Below are 26,445 nucleotides of genomic sequence, written 5' to 3' on the forward strand. Positions count from 1 at the left end.
CATACCCCGCTAGCTCTCACCATCTTCGAAGGTGTGTGAGGTCTTGGGTCTGAGATCATGAGGGAATTACTGTTGTTTTTTATAAGTGTGAGCTTGGTGCTTGAAGCTTCCATCTTCATTGCACCAGCAAGATATTGAAGGAACACAAAGTATTGTATTGTAAAATGTCTCCCTTGATGGGAGAAACCTATAATACAAAGCCTTTTGGAAGGGGGACCGGCTCCATGTAAATGTGGTCCTCAACTATTGTCAATAGCTTAATTTCTCTCTTTTTGAAGTATTTCTCATTCCTATCTAACTAGGTGTTATGATTTTGTTGCTCTCTCCATCCAAGAACTCTTTCTATGCTCATTAGGAATCTATTCTAATGGAATTCTCACTATGTCTATGTTATTTTCCGCTACACACAGGTTACTAGACCATTAAATGCTACATGAATATTGACTTCATTGTATATGGGTGACTTTTGAACCTTCAAATGATGTACAATAAGACGCAGTGGAAATTGGGTTTCTGAGTATACCATATCCTTGTAGGTAAACTTGTGTCAAAAGATTTGTCATTGTCTACAGCCTTGGTCTTTAGCAGCAAGTTGTGGTTTCTAGGGCACGTGTAAAGCTTGGTTGATCATATCTATAGTAATTTTGAATTTTACTATCTCACCATACTTATCTGTCAGGATAGCTTCTCGTTTGTATTGAATTGACAACATCAATTCATGTCCTCTTTGAAAATACATACCCCATGGCTGTAGTCAACAAAATGTGTCCATTTGAAGACAGCTTGCTCCCTTGAGCACTTCTTGTTGTTGATGTAGATTCTAGAGCTTCCTTGGGAAAAAAGTGGTCTTCACTTTAGTGCTATCGACCGCTTTGAATTGGTTGATGAAAATGTTTGCACGTATTTGAGCAAGCTCCTGCTTTGATACATGAGCTTTCTCATTCAATGAAATTTCCACCACTTGGTAGGGTGGTGCTTCCCATTACTTCTTTGGTCATCTGCGTGGCATTCTGTGATCAGACACTCCACATATTAGATTCAAAAATTGGCCAACAAGTTGTTGTTACACAATTCAAAAAACACAAATTTTGACCATAAAATGAAAATTGAGTATAACTTGATCAAAACAAGTCCAAATTTGTCCAAAACTCACGAGTGCATATATGGTAGCTACAGGTACTAGGTCAAACGACTATAGGTCAATTCTTTCTCAAGAGGTCATGGATCACAATCCATGTTGGAAACCATTTTGAACTTCTGTTGGCACCATCTGATTAAGCAAGAGTTGGGATGCTATGATTCACTTCTTTTTGAATTTAGATCATTGATTGGGATTTCATGCCAGATTTTGGAAATTTTCTTCGACTCTAAAACACTATGAATGAGCGTATTGTTGGTCGGCGGATCCTGGACAGGATGTGCTCCATAGTTCATTGTCTTGGAAGTATTTTGGACGTGATGTGTTCACAATTCACGAATGTGGATTCTTGGACATAGTGTGGTCTACAATTCAATTTTTAAAAAGGCAACCGATGTTGAAGATGGCATTCTTCTAAGGAACAAAGTTGACGGTAGCATGACCGAGATGAAATAAATTTGGAATAAAATAAGGATCTAGTAGCAAGGAGAGTGGAGAGAGATATGATGCAAAGTAAATTAGTGGAAAATCAAAAACTCTAGATTAGCACACTATTACAAAGTGATGGCATCATCCACCCCATGCGATCTCAAGGTAGATTTTAGATGGCAATTTAGACAACTAGAGCAAGTAGTAATACTAGGGACTAACAATCCTTCAACAAGGATGTGTTGTGTGCATCAAGTGTGCACACCATTTTACCAAACTACTCGTGAGAAGTCCTCCTTATAAGATGTAAGGGAGCCTCTAAATGCCCATGTGCAGCCGCCCTTAGATGGCCAAGTCCAATTAGGAATCTCCCATGCACCTATGTGTAACTGCTTTTGGGTAGACAAGTCCTCTTAGAACTCGGCCACCGGCCAAAGAACACGGACAATTGGCCACCGAACAACCATTTTTCGATTTTCTTTCGGCTACCGTCTGGCCAAGATATTCCAGAGAAAGGAATATTTTGATGAATAAAAAGTCTCGGGGGATTTTGCCCTTGAGGCCCCCAAAGTTGGCCCTCAATTTACTCTGTACCATCTACAATCACAAATAGAGATCTCATCGCATATAAAGCTAGAATCCACCAAATATATGTGCATCATTGGCTTCTCCTCATATGGGGGTCTTACAAATTGTGCAGCATATATATTGGTGGAAAGACGGAGAGGGTATACCAACACCTCCCCTCAATGAACAGGCCGTGTGCCAACTCCAAGTCGATGAAGATGTCGAAGTAGCTGGTCTTTCCCTAAAGCTTTGGTGAAGATATCTGCACAATTATCTTCAGTAGGACAGTACTCTAGCTCCACAATTTCATCCTCAACTATCTCTTGACCATAATAATATTGAACATCAAAATGATTTTTGCATGCATGCAAGACGGATTTCTTGGCAATCGCCATGCAACTCGGTTGTCGCATTGAAGTGTTGTTGCTGAATCAAGAGAAACACCTAAGTCCATGAGGACTCGCCTTAGCCAAATTGCTTCACAAGCTGCAAAACAAGCAGATTTATACTCTTCTTCCATTGAAGAAAGAGCAACGGTTGGCTGCTTCTTGATGATCCAAGAAAATAGTCCAGAACCAGGTGAGAAAAAAAATCCAAAAACTGGCTTTCTAGAGTCACAATCTTCTGTCCAATCATAGTCACAATACCCATTAAGAGTGTTTGTATCAATGCCATAGGCAATGCCATGGCCCAAAGTACCTTTGAGATACTTAAGAACTTGCATACCTGCCTTCTAGTGAGATTCTCTTGGTTGGTTGGTAAACTTTCTTAAAACACCTACTGCAAAAGAAGTATCCGGCCTAGTGTTGCACAAGAAAATTAAGCTTCCCACAAGTTTTCTGTACTTTTAATGTCGACTATGGGATATGAATCTTCCATGGAGAGTTTTGCATTTACCTCCATTGGAGTGCTCACAGGTTTTCAATCCATCATGCCAAAGCTTTTAGGATCTCTGTTGCATACTTTTGTTGAGAGATGAAGATACCTTTTGAGAATTGGCAAACCTCAATCCCCAAACATTAATGCAACAAACCCAAGTCTGTCATTTCAAATTCAGAACTCAAACTCTCACGGGTTTGTTGGATCAGTTCTTTGTGGTCACGAGTGATTATCAACTCATCAACATACAAGATAATAATGACTTTTTTTCCATTCTCTCTAAGCACATTAAATTTGCTTCAGAAGCACTTCTTCTAAAGCCATGTTTTTTTAGAAAACTTATCAATTTTGACATACCATGCTCTTATAGACCGTTCCATGCCATATAAAGCCTTCTTCAATTAGCAACCTTCAGTTTTGAATGAGGAGTCTCTAACCCTGGTGGTTGCTCAATATACACATCCTCCTTGAGAAGTCCATTAAAAAATCCAGACTCAACATCCATTTGGTAAACAACCCAAAAAAAGATAGCAGCAAGAGCAAGCACAAGACGAATAGTTGTCATTTGAGTTGTGGGAGCAAAGATGTCACTAACATTAAACCCTTTGACTTAAGAAAATCCTTGTGTTACTAACCTCGCTTTGTAATTTTGCTTGCAAAGAGCCATCAGCTTTATTCTTGAGCTTGTACACCCATTTTGTGCCGATGAGTTTCTTCTTTGGAGGCCGATGCACTACTTCCCACGTGCCATTCTTTGTGATGTTGTCCTACTCAGACTGTATTGCTTCCTTCCACTTTGGATCGGCCATGGTCTCATAGATGGAGGTTGGCTCCTTCACAGAGCCCACAATTTCTGTCAAAATCTCTCCTTTGCTCCTCTATTCTCTTTGACCGTCTCAAACCCCCATCCTCTTCATGAGGATTGTGAACTTGAGGGTTTTGAGCATCAAAAAGTTGTTGATGCCACTTTGGTAGTTGCTTTTCCTATGATGTTGCACCAGGTTGGTTAGATTTATGTGAGTTCTCATCATCAGACAACTCCTCCTCTTGATTTTTTACCTGACTTTGATCTGGCACATGGTGAGTTATTTTTTGATTTGATGAGAAAGTGGGTGAACCTCATTTCTCCACCGTATGTAGCCCTTCTTCAAATACCACATCCCAACTGGTGAGTATTTTCTTTGCCTCTGGATCATAGAGTCTATAAGCCTTAGACTCCTCACTGTATCCGAGAAATTCACACTTCTTGCTTTTGGCTTCTAGCTTTGTTCTTTGTGAATCACGAATATGTGCATAATAGAAACACCCAAATTCTTTGAAATGCAAGACCAAAGGTTTCTTACCAAAATAGGCTTCTTGAGGCATTTTCCCTTTCAAAGCCTTTGTGTAGCTTCGATTGAGAATGAACACTATTGTACTTACTGCTTTAGCCCAAAAGGAATATGGCATACCGTTGGCTTTGAGCATACACCTTGCCATTTCTACCACCATCCGATTGCAACGCTCCACAACTCCATTTTGTTGTGGTGTGTAAGCTATAGTAAGGTGCCGTTTTATGCATGCTCGTTGCAGTAGTTGTTGAATTTGTTTGAGATGAATTCTCCTCCTCGATCTGGTGCAAAGCTTCTTCACCTTCTTTACTATTTCATTTTCTACAAGATTTTGCCACAGTTTAAACTTTCCAAAAGCTTCAAATTTCTCACGAATGAAATACGCCCACATCTTTCTACTAAAGTAATTGACTAATGACAAAAATACAAATATTTACCCAAAGCGGATGTAGACATTTTACCACAGAGATCTGCATGTACCAACTCTAGAGGAGACTGAGCTCGATTACTACTCTCTTGTGGAAATGCCTTTCTTTGTTAATTTCCCATCATGCAAGCTTAACAAACTTCATTCATATCTGAGATTTGAGGCATGTGTGCCACCATCCTAGATTTTTACTTCTCTTTTAGCACAACAATGCTTAAGTGACCAAATCTATCATGCCTTAATTGAGTTGTACCTTTTTTTTGTAGTGATCGTAAGTGACCGTAAGTGCAAAAAGTTCTTATAGGTTGATGCGCCTTACATCCTTTCCCACCGTGTTTCCTTTATAATCCAAGATTTTTGCTCCATTTTTCTTGAAAAGGACTTCAAGATCACGATCAATGATTGCAACAATGGACAACAAAATTCTTCTTGATTTGAGGCACGTACAACACATTAGAGAGCTCTTTAGTTTCACCTGTAGCTGCTAAAAGGAAACCTTTCAAGACCCTTCAATTGGACATTTGGAATTATTTCCAACAATTACACTTATGGGGTCTGGAAGAGGAGAGCGAGGACAACATGTTGAAGATAGATGCAAACTTGTTTGGAGTCACCATAGACGACTATCCACCTAAAGAAGAAGGTATGCAGTCTCGAGCTCATGGTTTAAGCATAGAGGAGGTTTCAAGCATGATAAGTGAAGACTTAAGCAAAGGGGAAAAGGAAGGATATGTTCAATTGTGTGAGTCCTATCCAAATCTGTTTGTGACGGAGTACAAGCATTTGCGAGGTGCAAAAGGGGTGGAGCACAAAATTGTTCTTAAGGAGGGACATAAGCCTAAAGCACAGAAGCTGAGAAGACTATGAGAAATTCAAAAGGAAGCCCTTTGGCAGGAGATCAATAAGCTATTGGATGCAAGCATCATATATCCTGTGAAGGAGTCAGAGTGGGTCTCGCCAGTGGTCATAACCCCTAAGAAGAATGGGAAATGGAGAGTGTGTGTCGACTACAAGCCATTGAATGCCGCAACCAAGAGGAATCACTACCCCTTGCCGTTTCAAGATGAAATCCTAAACCAGGTGGCTGGGCATGAGAGATACTCAATTATGGATGGCTTTTTGGGGTACTTTCAGATAGGGATTGCACTTGAAGACCAGCTGAAGACCACATTCATATCTCCATGGGGTTGCTTCACTTACCGTAGGATGCCGTTCGGTTTGGTCAATGCATACGCTACCTTCCAAGGTTGGATGAACAAGGTATTTGGTCCATACTTGGGACGTTTTATCAGGGTCTTCATGGATGATATCGGCTGCTACAGTTCAAGGTTGGAGCACCTATCGAAGCTCCAATTATACTTTCAAAGGCTTGATGAAGAAGGGGGTCAGCTGAACCCCAAGAAGTGCAAGCTAGCACAGCCTCGAGCGTAGCTGTTAGGTCATATGGTGTCACAAAACGGTATAGAGGCTGATCCCGAGAAGGTGAAGGCATTGGTGTTGATGGAGCCACCATTTGATGCTCAAGGTTTGGCTTCATTTCTTCATAAGTTGAAGTATTTGTCACGTTTCTTTTGGATGCTGTCGCAATATGTGCATCCTCTTTAAAAGAGGGCTCAGCAAGTGCATGGCTATGAATGGGATGGAGAAGCTCAGGAAGCTTTTGATAGAGTCAAAGAGATTTTATGTCAGTTGCCAGCTGTGTGTCCTCCCAATTGAGAGGACGACTTCTATGTGTCTATGACAGTGGGCACAATTGCTATTGGAGCAGTTCTATTGCAAAAGGCAGGGAGAAGCTACAAGCCGATATACTTCGAGAGCAGGGTGATTAGCCCAGGAGAGGCTACCTACACCGAGGCGGAGCAGTGGGTGATGGCTCTAGTCTTCGCTTGCAGGAAGTTCAAAGTCCATTTGATTGTGCGTAAGTTTTTTGTGTTGACGGCTAATAATCTATTGCCAGAGGTAGCGCTACATTTGAAGCCAGGAAGGAGGATTATGAAGTGGGTGTTGGAGCTACAGGAGTTCGAGTTCGAGTTCAAGGTGGATCACACGAGTCGGTCTCACCTGGAAGACATTCTTGTCAGCAAGGCTATCGATTTGCCGGCCTATCCAAGAGTGGTACGAGATGAAGCCACGGAGGAACCCGACTTGGGAGATGCTTTCACTATGTGGTTCGATGGAGCATATCGAAGAGTAGTGCAGAAAGCAGGAGGAGGTGTGGTGATACACGACCCACATGGCAAAACAATATTTTCAAAGGCGTATGATTTAGAGGTTGTCCACACCAATAATCAGGCGGAGTATCTCACTCTGTATTTGGGTTTGAAGCAGTGCATAGAGTTCGGCATTTCAAGGTTGGTGGTGAAGGGAGATGCATTGCTAGTCATCAAACAACTGTTAGGCCAATGGCAGGTAAAGCGCGATTCTTTGAAGCATTGGTTCTTTTCCATCAAGAAGATGTTGAAGTCTTTTGAAGAATTCCAATTCAAGCATGTGAGGAGAGAGCAGAATCAAGAGGCGGATCAACTAGCTAGTAGCAAAGTGGAGGTGCATGTTGCAGGTCTATATGTGGCCCCAGCCACTTATGCAGGTAGGGAGACTCTTAAGGAGATCAAAGGCTTTTTGAGTACAGGGCAATGTTCAGAGGGTTTGTCCAAGCTTCAAAAGGGAAGAGTGGTGCAAAAGGCCCGCAAATTTACACTGGTAGGTGAAGATCTCATTAACTACGAGCCTGATGGAGTGCTTAGAAGGGTGCTGTACAAAGAAGAGATAGGGATGGTGCTGGAGCAATGTCATGAAGAGAGCGGACACCAGGGCAAAGATCAGGTTCTGTTTCGAGTGCTTAGAGCAGGCTTTTGGTGGCCTTCCATTGTGAAGGACGTGCATTACTGGTGCAAGACGTGCCACGAGTGTCAGACTATAGGTGAAAGATGACTGGTAGCGGAGTCACAGGATGCCATCATCGCACAAAACGATTTCGAGAAGTGGGGTCTCGATGCTATAGGCCCTCTCCCAAAGTCTACAAGTGGTAAGAAGTACGTGGTGGTAGCCATTGACTACCTTACAAGATGGGTCGAGGCCAAAGCAGTGAAAGAAGTAAATGCTAGTGTTGTGGCTCAGTTTGTGTTTCATAATATATGTTGCTGTTTTGGTGTTCCATGGGTGTTAGTTTCTGATAGGGGTCAGGCGTTTAGAAGCAAGCTCATGAGCGCATTAGTGGAAAAGTTAAAGATTCAGCACAGGTTTTCCTCACCCTATCACCCCCAATGCAATGGTCTAGTTGAGAGTGCTAATGGTCAAATTGTCAAGATGTTAATGAAGTATGTGTACAAGCAGGAAGCTGAGTGGGAAGAAAATCTAGAGAAGTGTATGTGGGTGTTTAGGAAGTCATATAAAGTGGCTACAAACTTCACTCCATTCGAGCTTGTCTATGGTAAGGAGGCAGTGTTGCCAGTGCATGCACAGCTAGGTGCTTTAAAGGGTATGTGGCATATCAATGCCACTCAACAAGGATTTCTACAGGATTGGATAGCCATCTTGGAGACTTTGCAGATGGACAGAGAGGCAGCAGCAGACTATTATTGGAAACAAAGAGAGAAGCGGATTGCCAAATTCAATCAGAACCTGCAGGACAAGAAGATAGAGGAAGGAGACCTGGTCATGAAGTATGAAAGCTATCTGAATTTCACATTCCAGAAGAAGTTCAAGAAGAAGTGGACATGTCCATATAAAGTGAATAAGGCCTCTCCGAATGGGACGTATCAACTGGTAAGGGAAAATCGCAAGCTTCTTAGGAACAGGGTAAATGGTGTGCGGCTCAAATTGTACTTCGAGAGGAGTCTAGTGCCTAAAGTGCAGCAAATCATAGTGAAGGAGGATGGGCAACCCACCTAAAGCATGCAAGGTGCGGAGGAAGGAAGATGAAATTTTTGTACATAGCCTGTACATACGGTTGTGGTTCTGTGAGTTCTTTTAATCATCAATTTGGTGTGCCAATTTTAAAGTTTGTACATATGCTTTTGGTCGAACATAAATGTTCGACGAGGGGGCTGGGCAATGATGGTGCAACTAAAGTTGGTCAAAGCTAGAAAGTGGTCTATGCCAGGCAAAGGGTGCAGTCAAGTGCAGTGCAGAAGGCTAAGGCAGGTGCCAAGGCCCTTGGCAGCCAAAGGATAGCGGGAAAGTATGCCTCATGCGGTTTTTTAGGCCAAAAGTGCTATGGAATGGTCCAGATGGGGTGGCAGATGAAGATGTCCAAAATGCCAAGTCAAAGCTTCAGAATGTAGAGTTCAGCGTGCTATAGAAGCCGGTCCAGACGGCTCGTCAAACGGAGCCCTGGTGCTCAAGATATTGCAGTTTAAAGAAAAAGTGTGTTGTAGATCCCCGACGGATAGGGCAGCTGGGGACAGGTGGCCCGGGCTGCTGTCAGTGTAGATGTGTGTAGTGCTCGAGTTATGGAGCATGCCTGTCTTCTCGGATTGCAAATCGGAGCTCTGGATGGCAAGTTATGGCCATTAGAAGATTTTATGGGGGCCGGGTCTGAGCTCATTTGACTGCTAAGGGAAATGTGCCATCTGGCGGTTTTTGAGCCTCGCCAGAGTTCTTGGTGGGAGTGTTTACCATATGGAGCTAGCCGAAATCGACTACACATCAATCGGACACTCGGTCGGTGGGATGCAACAAGATGAAGTTGGGGGCATTTGGTGGTGAAAAGTCGGCCGGGGATTTCTTTATTTTTATGGCCTCAGATAGCAAGATCAGAGGATTCCGAAGACGATGGGATCTTCACGGCTCGGGGGACCGACTCAGTGATACCCGATATAGCTTTACAGTTCTGCCATCAAATCTATATAAGCAGTAAGTGTCAACTATGGGGAGCAAGAGGGAAAAAAGTAGATTTTGTAAGGGTTTTTTCAACCACTTTTGAGGGAGAATGGGCGAGCTGCCACGTGGTGCTCACAAAACCCACATGCTCACTGCGGGGGTCATGTGACAAGGTATATGGGTAGGGCCATGAGGCCCATTTGGTGTGTAGCGAGGGCGTGGAGAGCTCTTGGAGCGTGGCGCCGGCCCTTGTGGGCGTTGTGTAGGCGGTGGTTGGCAGTCCGCGGCGGTTTTTGGAGGTAAGGCAGGCGGCGCAGTGGTGCGCCCGCGCACGGTCTTTGACGGCGGTGATGACGTCGGGCGGTGCTCATTCCCGCGGCCTTGGAAAGCCCCATTTTGGAAGGGCAAGGGGGAAGGGCATTAGCGACATCGCTAATGCCCCCCCGGTTCGAGATAGAGAGCGGCCCCACGAAAGAAGAGAGAGAGAGAGTATAGCCAACTGAGGCGGTGCCAATTAGAAGGAGGGTCAAGTGGAGCTGAAGCATAGAGAGAGAGAGAGAGAGAGAGAGAGAGAGAGAGAGAGAGAGAGAGAGAGAGAGAGAGAGAGAGAGAGAGAGGATGGATTCAATGGGTGGCCAAATGGACCAAGCCAAGGACTGTCCGGGCCAAAGAAGACAAGGAGGAGTCGGATAGAGGAGGGAAAGTCAAAGTCAAGCCAAAGAGGTTAACCCCAATGGGGGATAAAAAATGTAAAAATGAAGGGTAAAAAAATAATAAAGCCAAGAGTCAATAGCGACATCGCTATTGCCCCCCCCCCCTCCCAAGTGCAAAGAGTGAAGAAGAGAGAGATAGAGCAAAGCGGTGCCCTCTTTCCCAAAAGATACCAATTCAAGGTGCCAGGTGGACCTATTAAATTGTAAATTCCCAAATTAAAGTCCCCCCTATAAAAGTAAAAAATGAACCAAATTTGGGGCCTTTTTTTTTTCTTGGCCTTTTGAGGTGCCGTTTGAAGCCTGCAAAGTGGAGTTCTCTAGCAAGCTAGCCCCTTTGTAACTTTGGCTTGAAAATGGCCATGGTGATGGCATTGCAAGCCGGTGTATGTGTTTTTTGAAGCGCAATTAAGCCACAGTTTCCTCCCGTGCTGTTGTTTCCCCTTCCCCCCTTCTCTTTCTCCTACTTTCATGGTTCTCCTCGGTGCCGGATGTGTGGAAGTGTGTGCCCCCCCAGAACGATGGTGTTTTGAGTGAGAGAGTGAGATTGAGTGGCTGTGTGCGTGTGTAAGGGTGGAGACAGGTAGTGGTAGCCAGGTGTATCTTGTGTGGTGGTTTGTAGAGTGTGTGAGTAGTGGCAATTGAGCAGGAGGTGGTCTACTAGTGAAAAGTGTTTCTTTGAAGGTGTTTTCTGAGAGGATAGGGGTGCTGTGAATACCCTGAGCTATAGAGAGGCCCTTTTGTTTGTGTTGGGCGTGTTCCCCCATTCCCCCTCTCCAGCGTCATCCACCCATGCGCTCTCAAGGTAGAGCTTAGATGTAAATTTAGATAACTAGAGCAAGTATGAATATAAGGGACTAACAATCCTTCAATAAGGATGTGTTGTGGGTGTCATGTTTGCACACCATTCTACCAAATTACTCATGATAAGGTCTCCTTATATGGATGTAAGGGAGCCTCTAAACACCCATGTGTAGCTGCCCTTAGATATCCAACTCCAAGTAGGAATCTCCCATGCACCCATGTGTAGCTTGTTTTAGGTAGACAAGTCCTCCTAGAATTTGGCCACCAGCCAAAGACCACAGACAACCGGCCACTGACCAGCGGGAACGGCCTATTTTTGATTGTCTTTCGATCGTCGTTTGGCCAAGATATTTTGGCAAAAGGAATATTCTGGAGAATAAAAAGGCTTGAGGGCTTTTGTCCCCGAGGCCCCCAAGGTTGGCCCTGAGTTTTCTCCATACCATCCACGATCACAAATAGAGATCTCATCAACGTGCAAAGCTAGAATCCACCAAATATATGTGCACCATTGGCTTCTCCTCATATGCAGGCCTTACCAATTGTGCAGCATATATTGTGGTGGCAAAACTGAGAGAGGTGGGCATTGCAAGTATACCAACACGAGGTGAATCTAGTGGAGGATCCTCTAATGGGGTCTTCATGGTATCTTCTTCATTGACTTTATCTCACTATTTATGTCCGCTATGAGACACAACGAGGTTTTTAGAATTTTGGCATCTCAAATGAACTTCCCAATGTGATCCAATTATATAGTTTGGCTTCTAGGTATTTATTTTACTTATTTGTCAAAGTCTGGGTAGGTCAATTTACTGAGTTTGGTATATAAGAAACCCTCAATCCCCATTCTATTGTAAATTAGTTACTCATTGCCAAGGCTGATTGGTTCAAGAGCCTCTCTCTCTCTCTCTCTCTCTCTCTCTCTCTCTCTCTCTCTCTCTCTTCCTTCCTTCCTTGATCTCTACGCATCCGCATCATTGAATTTGACAACAATGACCAACTCCTAGCAAAGCTTTTTCTCAATGACTCTTTGTTCTTCTTCAAAGAGTTCCCTCTAATAATTAGGAAGGCTCTGGAGATTTTGCAAACGTATGCCCAAGCATCACAGTTAAGTGAAATATTGGAAAATCAAGATTGATCTCTATCTCAAAGAATGACTCATTCAACTCATCAATGTGGATGGGGGAGATAGGATCAAAAAGGAAGATATATGGGAACTTTGGAGCCCCTCTAAGGATGGACATAACTCACAAGCAAAGATTCCAATGGGAAAGTAAGAAAGGTGCAAATGTGGGAGTATGTGCTTCTCCTGTTTGCAAGCAAAGTGTAAGTGATCAATTCATTTATTCTCATGTATATAGCCTTCAATGGTCTACTGCTTAAGATTGCCAAATTTCATTCAAAAGAGTTCTTGAAACTGGTGATAAGGTTCTCATGGAAGAACAACACTAAAAACTCAACGTCGTGGCAATAGGCTACCTTGGAGGAAGCTTCTAGACCTATTGAGCAAGGCGGTTTCGCGGTCCTAAACCCCAACACTCATGACGAGTCCATGTGCACCAAGTTTGTGGTTACACTTGTGAAACAGGACCACGCATCGGCTATTATGATAAAGACAACGATGAACAATGCCAAACTATGCACCCAAAGGTGGATAGTGAAAGAACTCAAGGTGCATGATAAGTTGCTTACCCCTTGATGGGCTCACCTAGAAACTTTAGGCACAACGGGCAAGCTCGTTCAAAAATACAACAAAGCAAAGGAGTATTTGGGAGAGATAACAAGGCATTTTCACTTCTCTATAGCACACTGGTTTCCATGGATCTTTAAGACGGGAAACATCCTCCTAAACCCCTTTTGGAGGGAAGTTGCCAAAAAAATTAATAACAAAGGTATTTTCCAGGTAGTTCAATTGTGGGATTGCAACAACATCCGCTAGAAAGAAGCAATCACAAGGATTTCATTCACATCTTTACGTGAAATGTGAAGTGGTAATAACTTATGTTATTAACACCCCATGGGAGTGTTATAGCATCAAATTCACATTAACCTATTGAAGCCGGTGTGAGCAGGATGAAAACACACAGAACGCCTCTATAACAATCCGACACACACTCTTGGGATGATACACACACACACACACACACACACACACACACACACACACACACACACACACACACACACACACACACACACACACACACACACACACACACACACACACACACACACACACACACACGCTATGGAGCACCACTCGGCTCACACAACCCACCTGGCCGAGACAGGGAACACACCGATGGAGCGAGAGGAGAGAGACTACCCATTTACCCACTCCACATAGACACACACACACACACACACACACACACACACACACACACACACACACACACACACACACACACACACACACACACACACACACAACCAAAAAACTCAGCTCAAATGAGGAGAAATTCTGATGTTTAGATACAAATGAGCTTGGGCCAACACCAATGGGGCAAATAGCTCACACAATATGGGTAATATATGCCAGATACAATCACAAATAGGAGCAGAAGCTTCGCTCATAGCAGAAACTTACATAGCCAAAATAACTTAAAAAGAGTGAGGAATTTGGAAAAGTGGACAGCGCCATCACGTCTGGAACGGCCCAAAACCCCAGTCTACAATGTCAAAGTGCTCAAATCCGACCTCGGATGAGCAGTTTACGGCCAAAACAGGCTCCAAAAACCCCAAAAACACACCTGCAGTTGTTCCTCCTCTCTTCTCCACGTTTTTTCTGGTCTTCTCTCTGTTTTCTCAGTTCCCACACTTAGCTTTATTAGTTGGTCACCCTTGGCCTTTTAGATGACCTCAAACGGACCCCGAACATGCCAAAAACTGACCTCACAATGCATAGTTGTCACTTTTTTGCATCATCCGCACACCTGGCACTCAACTTTTTTCAATAATGCATCCCGCCACCATGTGAAGTGGCCCCAAAATATTGTCCTCATGATGACCTTTCTGCATAATTATCACAAGAAAACATCCACGTTGTGTCCGTACTCATCTACGTGCAAGTATTGACCCCATTCGACCACCTGACGCCACTAGATGCCATCTGACGCATCTGCTTACCTCATGTCGTCGGCCAATAGATAGCTTCCTTGAGAAGTTTTATGTGATACCAACTCCTCATTATTGTAGAAAAAACACAATGATACTGGTGATAGTGAAAATCGATGCACTATGTACATGCTGTCCTACCTGTACATATGTGGGCCCCACGTAACCACCTGGCTCTGGAAAATGGGCAATTCTTTATTTGATGCACCATGCATGGGTATGTACATATGCGCAATCCCTTGCTCCAAAAAACTCCTGACATAATTTTCCCATCCCCTAGCCTGCTAGAGCATTCATGCTCAGCAGCAACAACACTAGTAGATGCTCATTCCACCTGGATCCCACACAAAAACACTTGGCATTCCTTGCATCAAGATCTTAATCAAGCTTCCACTTGGTTCCCAAGGAAAACCCGTAGAGATGCCATATATCAACTTTACATCAAGAAAACCATCAATCATGAGCAAATATATCTCCTTCTCCATAGCTGAGAGGTCTCCACTGATCATTTGTGTCATCAATTCTTGTTTCTTCGACAATTCACCCTTGGTTTGAATCAGCCCTTCAATCACTTCATAAGGCCCTTCACTTTCATCTTCAACCTCATTTGCAAATGCGACTAAACCAGACTCCTGGATTCCTTTGTCCATCAAAATAAATGAAACATCAGCATCCTCATCACTGCTGGTAGTACTATCACTGTCCTCTTCAGTCACTATGGAAGAGTCTTCATCACTAGACTCATCCTCATCTTCATAAAGCTCCTCTAATCGTTTCCTTGTGTCCATATTATAAAGCTTCTTGGCACTTGTCTTTCCATAATGGCTAATCGTACCACGTCTCCAATCTTGAACAGATCCCACTCCATGTAACCATGGTCTCCCCAGTATAATAGGATATGCTCTCAACCCCGCTGGCATGACATGAAAATCAACCACTGCCTTTGCATCATATGCTTCCACTTATAAGCTCTTTACAACACCCAAACATTTGACTTTCTGATGGTTTGCCAATCTGATCCGGAAACCTGACACCCCAGTCACTGTGAGACCCATCTTCTCAACGCATGAGTGCGTTATGACACATATTTGGGCTCCACCATCCACATAACCTTGTCCCATATTTTTTCTTTTATGCCACACATCTACGATTGGACAAATGTCTGGTAGCTCATCCATTGCCGACACCTTCACTGAACCCCTCTCTGGCTCTTTCTCCATTGGGTTAACCATCCTCTTCCACTGTCACTTTAGCTTAGGCACCATCTCTATAAGTTGCGCAAAAGTAACATCTGCCTTCCTGCTCTTCAGATCCTCCTTCAAGTCATAGCTTAATTGCCCATCCCCTAGTGGAAAATCTGACCCATGAAACTTGCGACGAGCCCTTCTTTTCCTCTTGGCCTTGACATCCTTGCCTTCATGGCTCTTTCCTTTCTTCTTACTAGGACCCGGGGCACTTCTTCCTTCCTTGTCCTCTCTGGTCCTCTTCCCAATAGGCATCACTAATGTATCCTCTACCTTTGATGCCTTCTCCAAGGTGACTACACTTAACACTTTTGTCTTTCTCTTTTCCTTTTGGGTTAATCCATTGGTTCCTTCATCTCCTTTAATTTCGATGCCACAATCATTTGACCTAGTTAGCACTTGTCTTGGCAATGGATACATGTCTCCCTCCATCCTTGGTGGCTTATCACATTGTGGGCTGATGTGGCCCAACTCTCCGCAATTATAACATGTGGGCATCTGCCTCCAGAACCTACCATTACTTTGGCCAACACCATTCCTGGGTCTTTCTTCACCTCCTAGCTGATTTGCAAACCTCCCTCGACCTCGATTATTTCCCACTTGACCTAGCATGTTTAGGCTGAGATTCTTCATCAAATCTACCACTTGCCTCATGTCTTGCCTTAGCCCATCATCTTGCACTGCTGTAGTGACCTTTGCTGGCATAACCTTAGGAGTAACAGAAACCACTGGTTCATGATGAACCCCGGGCATGCGACCTTGCGAAGAATCCATAGGATGAAATTCAGGCCTCATGGGCAAAGACTCTACCCCTAACTGGCTCATTTTCCTTAGCTTCCACTCTTTGTTCCTTGCCACCTCTAGTGCATCTTCATATGTTCTAGGCTTCTTTAGCTCCACTCTCCAACGTATATTCTCCCAAAGACCAGCCAAGAATCTGTCCTTCTTCATCATGTCAGGCGGGGGTACCTGTGGTGCTAAGGCCTTGCACATCCCCTCCCATGCCAATGAGAACTTACGTATGTACGCATCTACTGGCTCACCTTCCTTCTGCACCAAACCTTGTACTTATTGCCACACTTTGTCAGGATCTTCTATCTTCACAAACTCCACTTCCAATCCATGCCTTAGATTGTCCCAACTCAATCTTACGGGTGGATGAGCCCCACGCAACTCCTCTTCAAATGCTTTGGACCAAACTCGTGCATCACTCTTCAAACAGATTTGGAGAAGACGTAACATCTGTGCCGGGTCATGAATCTGGTTGCTAATATAGGCAGCCTCCATCTTTTCCAAAAAGTCTTCCACATCTTCATCACTTCTTCCATGAAACTCCGGGTAAGAGAAATCCATGGCTACCCAAATTACGATGCTTTGAGAACCCCTTCGAACACACGTGCAAGAACCCAAAACTTTTGACTGACACGATCCCCAGAAACTTCAATGGAGCTCAACTTCAGATAAGGACAAACACATGCACATCAAATGAGTTTTCGTAGTTGATCATTGGAATTACAACAGGTAAAGGACATTCCAGTATCTCCCCTAATCTTCTTGGCCCGAACATAAAGACTATGCACTGCTGGAAAAAAATCTTCCTAGACACATGAACATTTATCTGGATTCTCTGTGTTAAATGGAAAGGAGTGAACTGAGATCCGTCATGATTATCCATTAAAAGCCATCCATGTAGCTTCCAAAAAAGCACACTTGACTAATCCTCTGCTTTTGCCAAAATTTCAACAGCATAACAGTATAAATGTCTTAAAAGACCAAACAACCAGCCATCATAACTTGGAAAAATTTTGACAGAGTTTCCCCAAAAGTAGAGCAGTAAGAACCCAAAATATAGACTGTATATGTCTGCATAAACTGCCCCAACAATAGAACCCGAGCATCAAATAGAAATCACTAATACATAGCCTATGGCAAGGTCACGAAAAGGGTGCTCCAGCTACTTGTATCACCGAAAGGATCTCCACATTTGAGAATCTCCCAGCTCAATAAAACCTCACGCTATTGACTCTCACACGAAGGCTAATGCAAATCGTGTATAGTCAAGTCTCAGAAATAACTATCTTCCAGACCAAGTCTCAGAAATGGCTGGGACTACCAAATAAAACCATATATGACTCCACAAAGGCGTACAATGGTTGTTTCCACAAGTAACGTACAATCCAACAGACAATGCGCTCAAACAGGCACCAAGTGATGCATACCCACAACAACTGCAAGTGACACCACTGCTAGTATATCATTGTACTCCAGCTACCTGTACTTGTGTGAATCACTTGTACCTTATCTGTCCCTGTAACATGTAACCTGTATTCTGCAACCTGTAACCCCGAATCTCGAAGCTTGAAGCCCGAAGCAGAAGATACTCGAAGAAAATCCTCTGTGGGGGCGCCAAAAGAATGTGAGTGGGATGGAAACACATAGAACGACTCTATAACAACCCGACACACACTCTTGGGATGACACACACACACACACACACACACACACACACACACACACACACACACACACACACACACACACACACACACACACACACACACACTATGGGGCACCACTCGGCTTACACAACCCACCTGGTTGAGACAGGGAACACACCGATGGAGAGAGAGGAGAGAGACTACCCATTTACCCACTCCACACAGAGACACACACACACACACACACACACACACACACACACACACACACACACACACACACACACACACACACACACACACACACACACAACCAAAAAACTCAGCTCAAATGAGGATAACTTCTGATGTTTAGATACAAATGAGCTTGGGCCAACACCAATGGGGCAAATAGCTCACACAATATGGGTAATATATGCCAGATACAATCACAAATAGGAGCAGAAGCTTCGCTCATAGCAGAAACTTACACAGCCAAAATAACATAAAAAGAGTGAGGAATTTGGAAAAATGGACAGCCCCATCGCGTCCGGAATGGCCCAAAACCCCAGTCTACAATGTCAAAGTGCTCAAATCCGACCTTGGATGAGCAGTTTACGGCCAAAACAGGCTCCAAAAACCCCAAAAACACACATGCAGTTGTTCCTCCTCTCTTCTCCACGTTTTTTCTGGTCTTCTCTCTGTTTTCTCAGTTCCCACACTTAGCTTTATTAGTTGGTCACCCTTGGCCTTTTAGATGACCTCAAACGGACCCCGAACAAGCCAAAAACTGACCTCGCAATGCATAGTTGTCACTTTTTTGCATCATCCGCACACCTGGCACTCAACTTTTTTCAATAATGCATCCCGCCACCACGTGAAGTGGCCCCAAAATATTGTCCTCATGATGACCTTTCTGCATAATTATCACAAGAAAACATCCACGTCGTGTCCGTACTCATCTAGGTGCAAGTATTGACCCCATTCGACCTCCTGACGCCACTAGATGCCATCTGACGCATCTGCTTACCTCATGTCGTCGGCCAACAGATAGCTTCCTCGAGAATTTTTACGCACTACCAACTCCTCATTATTGTAGAAAAAACACAATGATATTGGTGATAGTGAAAATCGATGCACTATGTACATGATGTCCTACCTGTACACATGTGGGCCCCACGTAACCACCTGGCTCTAGAAAATGGGCAATTCTTTATTTGATGCACCATGCATGTGTATGTACATATGTGCAATCCCCTTGCTCCAAAAAACTTAGAACATCGGGAGTTCTTCTTTGACCGGCAGGATGTTTGGTTTGCTCGTTGGGCCCCCTTTGTAGCCCAGAGGCTCAAATTTGCCTCCAAATTGTAAAAAAAGAGCCAAGTTTTGAGGGGCCTATGCAAACAATAGACCATCCTTTGAGGAACCCCTTTTGGTACACTCTCTAGGGTCCTTACTAGAGATATTATCCTTGAGCTTTATGATGTAATTTTTTTGTGTCTTTTTCCCTTATAAAAATGTCCACGTATAGTTACCTCTCTTGGGTGTCTATCCGTCATATAGTTACCTCCCTTGGGTGTCTATCTGGCACCTCGAAGCAAGTTTGGTAGTAAGCATTCTCGTGGAGGTTCTAGGTGGTGCAAGTGCTTGGGGCTCATTTCTATTGTTAGAATGGATCGTTCCTCATCACTACACCAACGTACTTCTATTTTACGACTAGTAACCTCCCTTGGTTGTCTATCCGTCAGGAAATAGATTTGGGTAGGAAGCATCCTTTTGGAGGGTTTAGGTGGTGGAAGTGCTCATTTCTATTGCTAGAATGGAGCACTCATTATCGTCACACCAATTTTATGCTATTTTGCTTTTTTTTTTTTTTTTTGCCTACCTATCACTTTTGTCGATGTATTAGGTGGTGGTCATGTGAGGCTAAGTTATCAGTCACTTGGGAGGATAATTGAGTCCCCCTTCGTGGTCACACGGATCCTACTATGTTAGCTCCGTTCAACGAGAACACCCTTTTAAAACTATGCCCATTTTGGTAGTGTTGGAGGATGAAGCTTATAAAATAAGTTAATGCTTGCTACCAACGTGCCGCACGTTTATGGAGTTTGGACTTGCTTGCAACGTGGCCATTTGAGAGGGTAGAAATTATCACGCTCAGATTTGGGATCACTTGTGTGGGTTGTTTCTCTCTTTTTCTCCATGGGCAGACAGGTCAAGCCACTACTGTTCACCTTGGGTTGCTAGCAACACCTACAACTAGGCCTCATGTGACCACGACAGAGGGCTTGTGAGCATGCAGGTAATTTAAGAGAGGCGTAGTTGGATCGGTTATGAGTTACAAGAAATTGATCATTGTGTGATCGTACACTTAATGTTGCCCAAAGGTCCCTTGATGCTTCCTGAAGAGCCCCTCATGTTTCTCAGAGGGCCCATGCTATTTCTCGACGGGAAAAAATGACTGTTTGGTAGCTTTCAAGTTACATGGTCATTTTTTTTAATGTGAACAATTGTGAATTGAGAATTTTGTTAATTAACATTGGTATCACATAAAAACACACATGAGTACATGAATATGAAATCCCTAGAACCAGACCAGCTAGCTTCTCGATATAACCTGAACAGGACTAAAAGAATGATGATCAGTAGAGACCTTGAAATGCTGGACAGCTGCTGTTTTCCTAACTGTGAGTCAAAATTCGAGTGGAAAGCATGGTGGTGGCCTAAGATCAAACACTTCATGAGACTGCAAATCAAGGAAGTAAACCACACCCTAGTGGCTTCAATGGATTGTTTCTCCCCACTGAACAAGCTATGGGAGAAGCATTGGCCAAACTCAAGGTGGGAGACAATCGAGAAGATTATCTGGTTTCCACAATGGTCGCATAGGATGAAGGTCTTTCTATGGGAGGTACTATGGGGAGCCCTTCCAACTCGGGTGAAGGCTCTTGTTAGGGGTATTGGCTATGATAGATGCTCACAATGTAGACCCCATGCACCTATTCAAGGAGTGCCACCATGTTAGTTGTTCCATGTCCCCTTGTTGATGCTTGATGGGTAAGGGTTTGATGGGTAAGGGTGCTCATCCATAGTTAGATATGCTATTACTATCTGATTTGTTTTTCCCCCCGAGAAGGGCACTTTTGAATATATCAGAAAGAAGTTAGGTGCTTATGAGAAAGATTGATTACTATCAGGAAAGCTACATGTTTTGGACTGTAAGCACGCTTTGGGGAAATGACGCAAATGACAACTCTTGCTAAAAAAACATCATAACAACCCATATTGAGTTCCAAAATTTTCGTAAAAAATATGGACCATTTCTTGATTTGTGGATGTCATCCTTGTGCAGGGTTATGCTAATCTTATCTGTACCATTCCAATTTTATTAGATGTCCCCAAAGGGACTCACTTTTGAATAAGTTTTGATAAATACCTTAGATTTGTGAGAATTTTTGGCTGTCTAATTGGCTTTGCAGGAAAACCCAAGATTGAGAAAATGGTTTTTTTTAAAAGCAGCACTATTGAGTACAATAAAACGTGTATACTCTATGAATAGTGCAATCACACCCTAGCACTTGTATGCACATACTTGAAAGCATGAATTCTAAGTGCCACGTGCATTTTCTACTTAACACCCATCACTCATTTATCAATCATGGCGGAGAGATTGACTATGTCCAATATCTCACCAAGGGGTTCTTCACTTTTCAGTTCAACGACCCTGCGGCAACAAACAAAATTTTGAATAATGGTCTGCTTTACCTTAACAGTTCCCCAGTTTCGGTATTACCTTGAAACCCTTCCGTTGAATCTCTGGGGTCATTCAAGGATTTGGGCCTAGTGTGGGTGGACTTTATCAACTTACCGATCTAGTTGTGGGATAATGGTATAGATCTGGAAAGTTCCCTGGGTGTTCCCCTATTCATACTAGTTGACAAAAAGCTAGGGACAGCGGACAACAAGGTGTGCATTTGTTGGGATGTACGTAAGCCTCCCCCAGAGAGGATGGTTATTAATATAGGTACAGGTCTAAAAGTTATCCCTCTCCATTTTGGTATGTACTTTGGAACATGTTTCAAGTGAAATGGGTTTGGCCACTTTGAAAGAGATTACCGTCTGAATAGGGAAAGAGAGGATGAAGAGGGTAATGCTTATAAGACACAAGGAGCCACATCCAATGATCTAAATGATTCCAACATGGAAGGCGAGGTTATTAAGCAAGAAGAAGGTGGTAGTTGCAATGAAAATGAAAGTGTCAAAGCTAGCAAGGTGGGCACTCATGAGGTCACCCCACAGGTCCACTCTACTACTAAGGTGACTCCAAAGGTTGTTGGTATCCAAGACACCCCAAGACTTCAATTTTTAGCATACCGATTATCAAAACACCAATGAAGCCTTGGAAAAAAACAAATGTGGCCCCTACCTTGAACAAGGTGGATTAGGGTTGTCATCAAGTCTCTACGATTAAGTTCAAGCAAGTAAAAACTTCGGCACGTAGTACTTTCCACCTAAAGGAGAACCCATCACATAGTCAATAATCTCCCATTAGTTTGAGAAATTTCTTCAAGGTCTTGCAGGCCAAAAATTTGAGGGGCCTACTCAACTCAAACGTGCCTTCCCCCTAGCTCACCGTGGCAGAGGAGGGCAACAGTGGCCTCAAGGGAAGTCCGCAAGGTGTGATGGAGGAAGATGACCAATGAGAGACGCAGATGGATGGATCGTCTAAGAGAGCTCAAAGATTTCTATGCACACATGCAATTGAATTGAGCTAATTATTCAAACATATAACAAAGTGTCAAGGATCCAATGATGGGTTGCTTGCGCTTGAATTCCGATCGGATCAATTCAAGATCCAAGCAATCAATGTAGTGAGTCTAGGTTGAAGGAGTGAGGTAAATTGCAGTTACAAAACATGCAAAGAAAACACTTAAATGAAAATGAATTAATTAAAAAACATACACTAATTTCTTGCTAATTAAAGAATACTACTACTTGTTAATTGAACCCGCGCAATCCATGGAGGATAGAGGCCTCTTAAGTCTACCACGGATGTGCCCACACATGGATATGTTAGAGATCAATTATTGACATGTGCAATTAATGGAGAAACCGATTAGATAATGCTAATCCTACCATAGTATCTAATACCACTTGTTGGGCTAGGGTGGATGGACAAGACTACCATTCATCTTGGTAGCATTGATAATTACAATAGTAATAAGAGAAATAGAGAGAGTAGAATCGAATGATAATAACTTGGCTAATGATAAATTCATGATATACAATGGAATGATTGGGTTGAGATTGGAGAAAATGTGTACAAGAGTTTTCTACTTAGATAGTAGCTCATATGGCTAGATGCACCTCTTAAGAGTCACAAGTGCTTTTTCCAAAGGGTCAAGGGACAAGTCTCCAAAGGTCAAGAGTGGCTCCATAAAATGTGGAAAATCCACACTCAATGGGATGTCATTTGGACTCTTGTGCGACTCATTTTCAATATGTGCTAGGCCATGTGCCCTCACATGCTTACATGCTCATTGGACTGCTTATTCTACAAGAGATGGTTCTCACACCAACTGTTGATAAAAGGCCACAAACCCTAGCAAGATACAATATCAAGCACATCAAGCTAAAATTAAGTATGAGCACCAGATTTTCAAAACATGCTGCTATTCCAGCCTCCTCCAAAACCACATTACCTTGCCTCTATGCCAAACCAACCCTATGTGAGCCTTTGGTGATAGCCAAAAGGACCCTATGCCAGTAGTCTCTTATCAAGAGCCCTCTAACAACCAAAAGCAACTTGCACCAAGCTTTGGTTGACAGCCCTCCGATGTGAAAACATATTTTTCCAAGAAGTACACAGATGGGCGAGCTTGAGGTAAAATATTTAGAGTACTTAAGTCAATTGTCCCTCGTTTTGAAGATCTACACATATCTAGAAACCATCATCAAATGTTCTCACAAAGTGTTAGCAGAGTTCAATAGGTACCTCACCTAGAAGAGTAAGAAGCAAGAATTGTTTGCAAAGGCCTAAAAGGTAATAGCATGGAGCTTCAACCAAAGTTTGATCACTAGCATTCATGTTTCTCTTCCACCTAAAAGAAAGAATATAAATAAGGAAAAACACAAAAATAAGCATTCACATTTAGCTATGACTTTTGCCATCGTGTTGATATGGCGTTCTCTTCCGCTATCATGTCTACCATCACCACTACTCACAACTAAATTTGTGTTATTCCTCTTCTTTCAACCTGGCCTCATGAATACTCCTTCCAGATTTGGCATCCATATTACCAATACCCATGCTATCTTGAATGGTGGCATCACTCGCCTTGTTTGAACTTAAGATGACTAAGTAGGTCTTATGGAGAATGGGCATTGCCAACATAAGGAAGATGCTAGAGAATAGAACTCTTCTCTCATACTACTAGTCAAGTAGATTCCACATGGTGTTGTTGTGTTCCACTACTTATGTTCAACTAGAAGGTCAAAGGCACTGATCTCGCATGCACATGGAGGGTATTTAAGAAACATTTTTTTGAATTCTTCTACATGCTTCTACATTTCATATAACACTTGTGTTGTGTGCCACAAGAAACATATAATATATTTACAGCATTGGACGTTTTGAATAGACAAGAATTCCTTCTATGCAATGAATTAAATTGCAAGGATTGTTATCTATATCCAAACCTCCATGCCTATGTGCTTGCTTGGACAACACGTTGAGGGCGAGCTTTTTGAAATGGGGCCCCTAAACCCAAACAAATGGGCCTACCCTCACAAAATGTTCGTAAAGAGGTACGCACACTACTTGGGGCACCACCTTCTTTTGGGAGTGGAGAAGGAAACCAATCAAAATAACACTTGCACTCACCCACTCAAGCAACACACTTTGAAAACCCCCTTACTCTATATACACTTTGGACACTTGAACACCATGAACGATTATGCAACCCAATGCCGTGCATCAAAATGAAATATGCAATTTGTGGAATAGAATTCACCTTCTCCCCATAAGAATACCCATAATACATCCAAAATCTTCCTCTCTCAAGCACTCATAAAAAAAAATCATGCGCACAAGACTTGCCTCTCAAACACACAAGAGAACCACTTACATCAAACTAACACACTTTGCATAGAGAGCTCATCTCCATCTATGCAATGCCGTGACACAAATAAAATCACCATGAGAGGTAGCCACACATGCATATGTATGAGAGGAGTGAGAAATTTCTTTAGACCAATTGAATAAGTGTGGAGAAACAAACCAATGGTAAATTGAGAATAGAGCACTTACTTGATTTCTCGCACACCTTTTAAGGGGAGGACAGACGCTGGCTAACCATCACGAATTGCGACACTTGAAAGTTTTGAAGATGACTTCATGATCATTAACATAACCATATGAGAGATCATGATGTATTTACAAGTTATTGAGGTGTAACAAATGATTTATTGGGTTGATGGAGTAAGAGATTGTAGAATGGAAAGAGTGGAGAATAGAGTTGCACTTCCTCCAAAGAGGAGGGTTAGGAGGGAGGATGTGAAAGAGGGAGAGTTGGGGTTTTCTCTACTATTGATCAAGAAACAACATGAAGTTGAAAATATAGGTGTGTGTCCTTGAGTCTCTCCAAGGGGGCTATTTATAGTTGTGTAGGAGTGGGATTATGCTACACTTAATTAGAGTAAGTGATTATACCTAATTAAGTGTCCTTTGACCACTCATTGAATATTGGACATAAAAGGGACTATTTATTCACCAAAAATATCATTTTAGACCGTGAAGGCTCCATAGGGGTGCATAATGTAGGTGGGCCCCACCATGAGGCCCTACGGGTGGATCCTGCGGGGTATCTCAACTTGTTTGTCTTGGCATTTAGAAAGCATCTTTAGGTTGGTCCCATCACATGCAAGTTACCTTGAACACTCATTCCTCTTCTAGAAGATGAGTAGGGGAAAAATAAGATCTCAACCTCTTGATTTACTTGATTTACAGTTCCCTTTTGCTGCGAATCTGATAGATTTACACTATTTTGACCATAACTTTTTACCTGTAGCTCGGAATGACATGCTTCAAAAGGAAAAATTGACCTTCTCATCATGTTTGATATGAATTTGGACTATTCTTCACGCCCATGCACCAAGGAATTCGGTTTGGAAGGTCTACACTAGGCTAGGGAACCTTTTGCTTCCAAGTCTTCTTGTATGGGCCCTTTGCTTGTATGCATCCAAGGGGAATCATGATTTTTCAAAAGGCTATGATGCTTAAACAAATAGAGGAGGGCCCAATATTATTTTCTTGTGAAAAGAATATACAATTGGAGTCTTTTTGAAAGGAGAGAAACTATATGTATATTCTTAAGAGATATTGGGCCACCTATGTAGGGGGCATAGAAGACTTGTAGAGAGGGACCATAATCTTTGGTAAAGACAAGTGGAGAGTTGATTTCCATGGGAATCTCCTTATCTGCGATTTTTTTAATATAAAAAATTGTCCATACTTTATGCCCAAGGGTGTTAAAAGTGAAAGCTCCGTCAAAGCATAAAGTATG

At 42.9% G+C, this 26,445-nt stretch overlaps 1 long non-coding RNA gene and 1 other non-coding gene across 2 annotated transcripts; both read right to left on the bottom strand.

Moving 5' to 3' along the window:
* Positions 1 to 555: 555 nt before the first annotated feature.
* On the bottom strand, positions 556 to 25,485 carry LOC147419907 (uncharacterized). The gene is made up of 3 exons (XR_015187147.1): positions 25,191 to 25,485; positions 23,882 to 23,982; positions 556 to 1,010 (listed from the first exon to the last, which is right to left on the bottom strand). It is a non-coding gene; the product is annotated as an uncharacterized LOC147419907 (long non-coding RNA).
* LOC147419908 (U6 spliceosomal RNA) lies at positions 21,188 to 21,289 on the bottom strand. Its single transcript, XR_015187213.1, has one exon. It is a non-coding gene; the product is annotated as a U6 spliceosomal RNA (small nuclear RNA).
* Positions 25,486 to 26,445: the final 960 nt, after the last annotated feature.

Source organism: Adiantum capillus-veneris, chromosome 29 (genome assembly GCF_014529385.1).
Source record: "Adiantum capillus-veneris isolate H3 chromosome 29, ASM1452938v2, whole genome shotgun sequence".
NCBI lineage: Eukaryota > Viridiplantae > Streptophyta > Polypodiopsida > Polypodiales > Pteridaceae > Adiantum > Adiantum capillus-veneris.